The sequence below is a fragment of the Chrysochloris asiatica genome, unplaced genomic scaffold, assembly GCF_000296735.1.
Source record: "Chrysochloris asiatica unplaced genomic scaffold, ChrAsi1.0 scaffold00015, whole genome shotgun sequence".
NCBI lineage: Eukaryota > Metazoa > Chordata > Mammalia > Afrosoricida > Chrysochloridae > Chrysochloris > Chrysochloris asiatica.
In genome coordinates, this window is record NW_006408533.1 from 20754966 (window position 1) to 20765470 (window position 10505).

A 10505-nucleotide genomic window follows, 5' to 3' on the forward strand; every position below is an offset into this window, starting at 1 on the left:
CCTTGTTTGTTGTTATTAAGTGCCATTGAGTCAGTTCTGACCCATAGCTGCCCTGTATAGGGTTTCCTAGGAGTGACTGGTGAGCTTAAACCATCAACCTTCCGGTTGAAATTGACTTTGTAGTCCAGTGCATTAACCCATAGCGCCACACCAAGACTTGTTTATGTTGATGATATTGAGTTTCTCCATTGTCTCTTCCCACAGATATAGTCAATTTGACTCCTGTGTATTCTAGCTGGTGAGATCAAGGCAGAGAGTCAGCTGAAAAGAGGTATCTGCAATGAATTAATTATTGATCTTGCAAAATTCTGTCATTGGATCTCTAGCATCCTTCCTTCCACCAATGCCATATTGTCCAACTACTGATCTTTCCTCTTTGTTTGTAACATTTGCATTCAAATCACCAGTAATTTGATTACATTTTTTATCGATTTCAGACTGAAGAAGTTGGTAGAATTCTTTTCAATTTCATCACTGACTTTTGTGGTTTGTTTATAAGTTTGGACAATTGGTTTTCTTTGTAGACATATGGATATTATACTATCACAGACAGCATTGTCCTTCAAAATAGATCTAGAAATGTTCTTTTTGATGCTGAACGTGATGCATTTTTGTTCATTTTGCTGTTCAATAGTTGATCATATGATTGATTAAAAATGGTCAATACCAGTCAGTTTTAGCTCACTAATGTGAAACTTAGGATAAGCACTGGATCACAAGGTCAATTTGAACAGCAAGGTTGGCAGTTCAAATCCACCAGCCATTCCTTGGCAACTCTATACAGGGTCACTATGAGTCAGAATTGACTCAACGACACTAAACAGCAACAAAACAACAATGCCTAGGATAGCGTTCTTTATATGTTCCATTTCATTTTTGACATCTTACAATTTTCCTAGGTTCATCTTTTGTGTATGCCACATTCTGATTATTAATGAATGTTTGAAACCATTTCTTCTCATTTTGAGTTGTGCCATAAGATCAAATGGAGACCCAGAAAGCTTAACTCGTTCCATGTCATTATGGTCAACATTAAGGAGGCAGTTCTGCTTCCTCAGTTGTATTTTGAGTGTCTTCTAATCTGAATGGCACATATTCTGACACTTCATCTGACAGTGTTCCACTACTCTTCATAAAGTTTTCAGTAGCTACCCATCAGAGGTGATCTGTCTTTCCTTCTTCCTTATCTATCTTAGCCTAGAAGCTCCACTGAAGCCTGTGCACCATAGGTGACCCTGCTGGTATTTAAAATACTGGTGACATAGCTTCTACTCTTAGAGCAACATGCAAGTCACCATAGTACAACAAACTGACAGATGAGGGGTCAACTAAATTATCATAATATTTTAGTTAAAACCAGAAGTAAAGAAGGAATCAGTCATAAGAAGCTCTTACCAAAAAGCATATCTTGAATGAAAAAGCAGACACAGACATTTTAAAACATGAACAGGTTTGATATGTTTGGAGAATACAGAAAATAAAGTGGAGATAGAATATAATAAGTGAGGGGAGTATTTTACAAAATAGCATTGGAGATATAGGTAGTTCGAGACTACACAGGGAAGGGTCTTAAAGACCAAGGCCAGAAGTTGAGATATTAAAGATTGAAAGCCATTTAATTTGTCAATGAAGGAAGTAATGCAATAAGGTTTACTTTTTAAGAAAAGCAGTCAAGCTTCTGGGTTAAAATGAATATAAATTAAAATGAATATAAATGTTCAGTAGTAGATGTAAAGATATAAGTAACAGGGCTCTCATGGAAGTTTATGTAATTTGTGATGGTGGTCTGGGCCAGAGTAATGGCAATGTCTCCTGAAGAGTAAGTAATAAAAACACGTATGGTTTGTTGTTTTGTTTTTTAACCAGCAATTAGATGAGTCGTGGTGTGGTTTACTGAGATAGAAAAGACTCATGAAGCAAAAGGTTTGGGGAAGTAAAGAAAACAAAATACTTAGATAAAGAAATGTAGACAAAAGAGCAGGTAGCAGATTTGATCTAACTATGGTAGCGTAGTGGTTACGAATTGGGCTGCGAACCTTAAGGTCAGCGGTTCGAAACTACCAGCTGCTCCGCGGGAGAAAGATGAGGCATTCTACTCCCGTAAAGATTTACACCCTCGGAAACCCTGTGCAGGGTCGCTATGGGTCGGAACCGACTCGACAGCACATAACATTGTTGCAAATAGCCTCATATGCATGTGAAAGTTGAACAATGAATACAGAAGACCATAGAATAATTGATGCATTTGAGTGACCGTGTTAGAGGAGAAAAAAAAAAAACGTACCATGAACTGCCAAAAGAACAAACAAATCTGTGTTGGGATCAGTACAGCCAGAAAGCTCCTTAGAAGTCAGGATGGCCAGACTTTGTGTCTCATACTTAAGGCATATTATCAGTTCCTGGTAAAGGACATCATGTTTGATAAAGTAGAGGGTCAGTAAAAAAGAGGAAGACCTCCCAGTGAGATGGATTGGCACAGTGACAGAGTCAATGGGCTCAAGTAGCAAAGGTTGTGAGGTTGGGGCGGGGCCAGGCAGTGTTTTATTCTGTGGTGCATAGGGGCACTATGAATCAGAGCAGACTCATTGGCACTTAATGACAAAACACCCTCCTTAACTTCGGTGGTACTTTGAGTTATGCATAAGACTACTAACCAAAAGGTTGGCAGTTCAAACTCACCTGCAGTTCTCTGAGAAAAAGATGAGGCTGTCTGTTCTGGTAAAGATTTATAATCTCAATAAAGGGTCACTATATGTTGGAATTGACTCAGTGGTACTGTGTATATATGTATTTGTGGATACACCATTATAGACAGGAGATTGGAAAGCAAGCAGCTTTGAATTCAGATCCCAAATAAGACTAATATTTCCATCATCCTGGGAAATTCACTTATTTCTTCTAAAGCACAGTCTCCTCTTTTCACCTATTATATGTGGATGTTGTAAAGATTAGAAATAATAACTAGTGAAAATCACATAGCAAATGCTTGAAAAATAATCAATATCAAATAAAATATTGCAACTTTTCTTTTTGGCCCCTTGACAGATCATATACTCTGAACAACTAAAAATGCTGAATAAAATATAAGTATAGATCTTAGGAAATAAATATTTCAATGTATTTCTTGATGACAAAAAATTAAGATAGGTTTAAAAGGCAAAAACAGAAATGAAAGCTAGTCTCTAGTGAAGTAAGTTTGCTCACATATGGACTTTGACTGGACCTTAGTATCCTGATCTTCCATTTTGATTTTGTGAGGAGAGTAAAAGTAAGGAGAGAGTGCCTGGAACCAAAAGAGTGAAGGTGGTCTAACAGGATGTCTGTACAAATCCCCAAAAGCTTACATATAGGCCAATACTCCAGCAGGATATGGAGTCCTGGTGTGGCACTGTAGGACACGCATTGGACTTCTAATCCCAAAGTTAACACTTCAAACTCAACAGCTACTCCTCATAAAGTCATTACAGGGTTGTTATGAGTTGGAACCAACTCTAAAGCATTTAACAGTAACAATAGCAACATAGCAATGTATTGCAAGGATACTTAATTTTACTTTGATGCTGAATTGAAGGAGGAAAAACATACCCTTGAGCATTTCTAATTTCAAATTAACCTTTATGTGGGTCTGTGAATTGTGCCCCAAATTTTGTGTCCCTGTGTCCTATAAAAATACCTGAAGTAAGTCTTTATGTTGAAGTGGTGTTGAGTTGGAACCTTAGTTCAAGGGTAGAAGCAAAATGAATTCTCTGAGAGTTACTGGACATGTCTGCCACTCAAGCTTCCTAATCATGATAAAATTGGAGACCTGTAGTAGTGCTGTAGGATAAGTAGTAGACAGCACACCACAAACCCACCATTCACTTTTCAGAAACCTTATACAGGGTCATTATGAGTCCAAACTGACTTGACAGCACTTCACAGTAATACTAATTATAAATGAGATAATAATAATTATCATTGCAGAGCCCTGGAAGCACAGTGAGGAAGTACTTGGTGACTAACATAAAGGTCAACAGTTCTAAATCACCAATTGCTCCATGAGAGAAAAATATGGCAACTGTGTCTTTACAAAGATCAAATCATTGAAAATCCTTATAGAGTCATTGTGAGTTGAAATCAATCGGTTTTTGTTTTTTAATATTACCATTGCTTGGTCACCAGTCACAAAGGCCTGTGACTTGCAAAAATCAGCAAAGGAAAACTTTGTAGATCACAATGGTTGATCTGTAACCCAGCTGTTACCCATGATGCATGATTGATTTTGTTCCATGGTACATGTGATCACCATAAATCGATGATGAATTGATAGGTGCTAAAAAGCTAACTTCAAGAGCAAAGATGTCAGTTTGAGGATTAAGATGTAGCTGGCCCAAGCTATGGTATTTTCCATAGTCTCATATGCATGGGAAAGTTGAATAATGAGTAAGGAAGACCATAGAAGAACTGACACATTTGAGTTACATGATGTTGAAGAAAAATATTAAATGTATCATGGACTGCTACAAGAACAAATAAATATGTGTAGGAAGAAGTACAGCCAGAATGCTCCTTAGAAGTCAGAATGGTGAGACTTCATCTCCTATACTTTGGACATATTATACTTTGGACCAGTCCCTGGAGAAGGATAGCATGCTTGGTAAAGTGATGGGTCGAAGAAAAAGAAGAAGCCATCTCCAATGAGATGGATTGGCACAGTGGCAGCAGCAATGGGCTTTAGCTTAACAGCAATTGTGAGGATGGTGCAGGACTAGACAGTATTTCATTCTGTTGTGCATAAGAATCAGAACTGACTCAGTGGACCTAACAACATCAGCTAACATTGTCATTATTTGGAGTCCTTGGATGGTACAAAAGTTTAATGAGTTCAGCTGCCAACTGAACATATTGAGATATGTTTGACCCAGTCGAGTCTTAGAAATAAGTCATGGCAATCTGAAAAATCAGCTACAAAGATCAGCAAAAATCATTCATTTTGCTTCTGTTGTTGAACTAAGGATCCAACTCAACACCACTTCAACATAAAGATTTACTTCAGGTATTTTATATGACATAGGCACACAAAGTTTGGATCACAATTGAAAATTCTATGGAGCACAGAGTGAGAATGAGACACAGGGTTCTCTATGAATCAAAGTTGACTTAGTGGCAATTGATTTATTATCATAATTACCATAACAGTGAGGAAAGATCTGGCCAGACCTTGTCACAGAGTTTCTGCCTGTACACTGCATGGCACATTTAGATGCGTCTTCAGTATTGGTAAATGGATCATGATTAAAACTGAACCCAACCTTGTCCTTTTCCATTGGCTTTGCCTTTCCTTGAGCTCTTCTTGTACCTATTGAGTTATGCACCTCAGCAAGCTCAGCCTCATACCTGATGCAATAACTGTACATCACTCTCCCACATGACTGTGCTAAATCCCTCCAACATTTATTTGTCCAGACCTGCTTCATTTACCATCATACCCCAAGCATACAATATCTGGTCCATAACAAATGTTCAACAATTACTTATCAAGAAATGAAAAAATTCCTAAAGCTTGTGAAGTGAAAATTAAAACCAAATGAAAACATGAAAGGAGAATCAACTTGTGATTATCCAGTGACCAAAAATGTTCAACTAGCAGTCTTTATAGAACTACATTAGACCCTGAGTTTTGAAGGGGTTACCTTGAGAGAAGCATTTTATTTTAATCTCTAAATATTCATAAAATCTGAGTCAGTGACTGAATTGTCTCCTTTGGATCCCTCTTTTAGACTCTTTAGAGGACTAAGTTTCGAGTTTTGTATTGTTGCGAATTTGCCATTGGTAGTCTTTTATTTTAGGAGTAGCACCTTCTGTCAACTCTACCTTGAGTTATGATCTGTCTCTTAATGACTCGTTTATAGAAGGAAAGCTCCTCAGGGCAAAAACGTTGTTGTTATTCAGCACTGTTCAAGCTAAACTCTTCTATGCTAGGTATATTAATAGTACCTTACAAAGAATTAAAAAAAAAAAAGCATCAGGTCACCTTAGCTAATTCGTCTAATTGTTTCCATTAATAATTAATTTTAATTTTGTTCAATTAAAGTTATAAAGTCAGCTGAGCTGAAGCAATATGATTGGTTTAAACCAAAGAAGTTTTGAGCATCAGAGCCACCTGAGGCGTTCAGTTATTTGCTCACAACTAGAATGCTCAAATACTCTTCCAGTATGAGTATCTTTGGCAATTTTATTAACCCATTCTTAATTTTATGACTATATCAAAGAATTTCAAGGATAAGTTGTTGACAAATAAAATAATGATTTGCCTGAAAACTGAAAAAGTTCTACCCACACACAGATTTGGACCTATAGCAACATACCGAATGTCTGAATCAAATTAGATAAAAGAGTCACTCTGGAGTCAAATTGGGAAAGGGGAGCAGTGTGTTGGAATATGTGTGAAAATTAGTACACTACTTTGTTGTTGTTGTTAGGTGCCGTTGAGTCAGTTCTGATTCATAACGACTATGAATACTGTTTATGAGTCTATAAATCTTATAATAAGAAATAGAAAGCCTCATCATTCTCCCATGAATCAGCTGGTGGGTTTGAACTACAGACCTGTGGTTAACAGTCCAGTGCTTATCCTACAGCACCACACATTTAAAATGAAACCTGTATGACCTTAGTTATGACTTTTTTCTCTTTGCAGAGTTTCCACATCTGTAAATTGTCTGTTTCTAAACAAATCAATCCCAGCTCTTGTCAACTGGTATGTGTTATTATTAGCTGCCTTTTATGGAGATCCTATTCAGAGTGGAGCAAAATGTGTCCTGGTCCTGAAACATCTTCATTATATTTTTGGTGGATTCATAGGCTTCTTCTTGGTTGATTTTTGAAAGTAGATCTCCAGTTTTTTTGGGGTTCCCCCAACCCCCCAGTCCTTCTCAACATCATAGCCGCATGTAAACCTTCAGTAACAGATGGTTGTGCATAAGAAGCCTTGATCAGATTTTGAATCTTAGATTCCCACATCTAAAGTGAGCATTCTACCACTGAAGCTCCACTCCAGACACTAACCTCTATGCCTGCAGTTGTAATCCCATTTGGGAATGGGTTTCTGTGTTACTTTAATGAGATAGGATTAGTGTAGGATGCATCTTGAGTTAATCCCTTTTGAGACATAAAGGAGATTAAAACAAGCGTGCAAGAAATAGGGATGGGGGATGACAGATGCCAAGCCACATGAAGATTGCTACAAGCAGATGCTCAAGGGAAACAAGGACCTTCTTTAACAGTTAACAGAAAGAGAAAGCCTTCTCTAAAACCTAAAACCCAAAACCCAAAACCAAACCAAAGCTACTGCCATCAACTTGAATTCAATTCATTCGATCCTGTATGGGGTTTCCAAGACTGCAAATCTTTACAAGGGCGGAAAGTTTCCCTTTTCAGACAAGAAGCTGGTGGATTTGAACTGTCAACCTTGTTGTTATAAGTCCAATGCTTATCCTACAGCACTCCTAGAGTCAGCACCCTTAAATCAGACTTCTGTCTCCTAAACTATGAGGAAATAAAATTCAATTTGTTTGTTAAAGACATCTATGGAGCCCTGGTGTGACATCACAGGATAAGCACTCAACCTTAATATCGGTTTGAACCTCAAGTTCAAACTCACTAGCTGCTCCTCAGACATCCTAACCAGGGTTTCTATGGGTCAGAACTGACTCAACAGCATTTAACAACAAGAACAACAATAAAGACACCCTCTGGTGGCATTTCTGTTATAGCAGTGCTAGCTCTCTTAAGATAAGTACATACTTGGAAAATTAACTACTGAAGAGGTAACTAGAACCCATGCAGGACATTGAATTAATGATTTGAGTGCAGCACTGTGTGAATAGCAGCCATCACTAAGCTTTGCCTCTTTTTCTCTTCCATTGGCGCCTACTTCTAAGGATGCTTCTACGATCCTCCCTTAAATCTGGAATCCCCATTAGTCTTTTTTCTCCTCCACCAAGGGGCTTGCAATCACTGAAGACAATGTAAGTATGTTGCCGTCTTAGTCAAATGCCCAGCTAACCTCCTTCCTTATCAACCACCCTTAACTTCACCAATCCTACACACCCAAAAAAAGCACTTGGGCCTGCACATATGTGTGTACACACACATTCTTACAAATACACACATTTATACACTCATAAACTCTTATACTTAAACACATGCACACACAAACACATACATACTCGTAAACATTTGTATATGCACAAACTTGGAATTTTAAGCATATACGTCACACTTCTCTTTCATCCTTCAGGAAAACAAACTGCTTAAACAAGACCAGAAACTTCTGTTTACATAACACTGGTACATATAATTGAGTTGCTTAGGTTACAAATTAGGTAGACTTTGCCTTTATGAGACCAACTAACTTGTTTAATGAACTGTCTGAATTGAACACTTCAACACTTTGGTTTGCTGGTTTAGAAAATCAACACCATAAGGAACTCTGAGGGTGGAAGAAAAGGAACGTCCTATCAGTCTTTTCTCAGTGATAACTATTAGTGTGGGTTCCTTTACCTTGTCTTAGTTGGTCCTTAAAAAATGGAAAAAAGTCAAAGGAAAGAAGGAAGGAAGGAGAGTATGTAGGAAAGGAAGAAGAAGAGATGAAAAGAAAAAGAAAGAAAGAAAGAAAGAAGAATAAAGTACACTGGATGGAATTTAAGGTCTCTTGAAGACCCAATATTCTTTCATCCAACAAGGAAATATTTTTCATCAACACAAAACGATAAAAAAGCAAATAAACCTACTAGCGTGAGTCAATTCTGCATAGGCTTTCCGAAGCTGTAAATCTTTAAAGGAGCAGAAATTGTCATCTTTCTCCCAAAAAGCAGCTGGTAGTTTTGAACTGCCAACTTTAAAGTTAGCATTCCAGTGTTTATTCTACAGTGTTACCAGGGATCCTTTAGACAGGTTCTAAGGAGATCTGGGAGGAGCTCTGGTAGCGTAGTGGTTATAAATCGGGCTGCCAACCTCAGGGTCAGCAGTTCGAAACTTCCAGCTGTTTTGCCGGAGAAAGATGAGGCTTTATGCTCCTGTAAAGATTTGCAGCCTTGGAAACCCTGTGCAGGGTATCTATGCGTCATAAATGACTCCACAGCACACAACCATCACTAAGGAGACCTGGGAGTCCTGGTTTGGTGCTACCGGTTAATACACTGGACGGTGAGGTCAGATTGAACCACAGGTCGACGGTTCAAGCTTATCAGGATCGCTGTGAGTCAGGACCAATTCAATAGCACTTAACAACAACAACACAGAAACCTGGTAGTATAGCGGTTATACGTTGGGCTGCTAACTTAAAGATCAGCTGTTTGAATCTACCAGAAAGATGAGGCTTTCAAAGATGAGTTTTCAAAGATGAGGCTTCTGCTCCCATAAAGATTTACAGCCTTGGAAACCCTATACAGGGTTGCTATGGGTCAGAACCAACTCTATGCACAAATACCACCACTACCAAGTGGGTCTGCGGAGTCCTGGAGTGGTGCTGTAGGATAAGCACTGGACTGCTAACCTCAAGGTCAGTGGTTCAAACCTACCAGTTGCTTCTCAGAAACCGTATGATGTTGTCTTGTTAAGTGCTGTAAAGTTGGTCTCAACTGATAGTGACCCTGTATAGGGTTTCCAAAGAGGAGCTGGTAGGTTTGAACTGCCGACTTTGTGGTTCACAGTCCTGTGCTGATCCTACAGTGCCACACCAGGAGTCCTGAGAAATCCTATAGTGGGTGGCTATGAGTTAGAAAGGACATGATGGCACTTAAAAATAATAAGTTCTGAAAGTGATCCTCAGCATAAGGACAGTATATCTCCAACCTGCCTGAGGACTTACTGTGTCTTTACATCTGAAAAGTTGATGAGAACTTAGCAGCTGCTGAAGCAGACCCAGCCACCAAACATAGATGGTTACGTACAGTTCACAACTGACCTTGTTTCAAAACAAAGTATTTCCTGATGTATTCTCTTTGTACTGAAATTCTTTTTCAATTCTTTCATTTTTCCAGTCTTGCCCTTTAAAGGAGGCAAAAATAAAACAATAGAACCATAACAGCTGTTTGCTAGAGTTGCAAACTTTGGATAGCGAGGTCCTTTTCAAATGCTTTCCAACTGGCTGCTGATTTCCCGGTAGACTTGATCTTAATCACAAGCCTGATTTGGCACAGTGTGTCTTGGATAAAGAGCAAATATAAAGCAATGTATGTAAAGGAGAAATGCACTCTACATCTGAGCTACTTCAACTTCTTTACTCCTGGATCCAGTTCAACATATTCAATCATCTGCTCCTTTAATTGACTTAAATCAAAAACATTCAGTAATAGGTGTGGAGGCCCTGGGGACACAAGGAGAGAGCATGTGGGCCTAGCCTTTAAGAAATGCATTGTCTGTTTGGGGGAAATACAATATTAGGATAACTATGTTATTGGGTACTGTCTACAGTGGTGGTGGTAGTTAGATGTGGTGGAGTAAGCTCCAACTCATGTTGT